Source organism: Loxodonta africana, chromosome 1 (assembly GCF_030014295.1).
Source record: "Loxodonta africana isolate mLoxAfr1 chromosome 1, mLoxAfr1.hap2, whole genome shotgun sequence".
NCBI classification, from domain to species: Eukaryota; Metazoa; Chordata; class Mammalia; order Proboscidea; family Elephantidae; genus Loxodonta; species Loxodonta africana.
The window spans coordinates 53,887,569-53,888,627 of record NC_087342.1 but is presented as its reverse complement, the minus strand read 5'-3'; positions in this window follow the sequence as shown (position 1 = coordinate 53,888,627).

Sequence of the window (1,059 nt, the reverse complement as noted above, 5' to 3'; positions counted from 1 at the left end):
GGGAAGGTGGGAGAGGGTTTTTTACTGATTAATTAGTAGATAAGAACTGCGTTAGGTGAAGGGAAGGACAACACTCAATACGTGGAAGGTCAGCTCAACTGGACTGGACCAAAAGCAAAGAAGTTTCCGGGATAAAATGAATGCTTCAAAGGTCAGCGGAGCAAGGGCGGGGGTTTGGGGACCATGGTTTAAGGGGACTTCTAAGTCAATTGGCAAAATAATTCTATTATGAAAACATTCTGCATCTCACTTTGAAATGTGGGGTCTGGGGTCTTAAATGCTAACAAGCGGCCATCTAAGATGCATCAATTGGTCTCAACCCACCTGGAACAAAGGAAAATGAAGAACACCAAGGTCACACGACAACTAAGAGCCCAAGAGACAGAAAGGGCCACATGAATCAGAGACCTACATCATCTTGAGACCAGAAGAACTAGTTGGTGACCGGCCACAATCGATGACTGCCCTCACAGGGAGCACAACAGAACCCCTGAGGGAGCAGGAGATTAGTGGGATGCAGACCCCAAATTCTCATAAAAAGACCATACTTAATGGTCTGATTGAGACTAGAGGAATCCCGGAGGTCATGGTCCCCAAACCTTCTGTTGGCATAGGACAGGAACCATCCCCGAAGACAACTCATCAGACATGAAAGGGACTGGACAGTGGGTAGGAGAGAGATGCTGATGAAGAGTGAGCTAATTATATCAGGTGGACACTTGCTACTGTGTTGGCATCTCCTGTCTGGAGGGGGGATGGGTGGATAGAGAGAATTGGAAGCTGGCAAAATCGTCACGAAAGGAGAGACTGGAAGGGCTGACTCATTAGGGGGAGAGCAAGTGGGAGTACGGAGTAAGATGTATATAAACTTATATGTGACAGACTGACTTGATTTGTAAACGTTCACTTGAAGCTCAATAAAAGTTAATAAAAAAAAAAAACACGACAAAGCTGAAAGTTAGCTCTTTGAAAAGATCAATAAAAGTGACAAACCTTTAGTATAGTGGACCCAGAGTAAAAAATAGAAGCCTCAAATTACTAAAATCAACAATGAAAGTG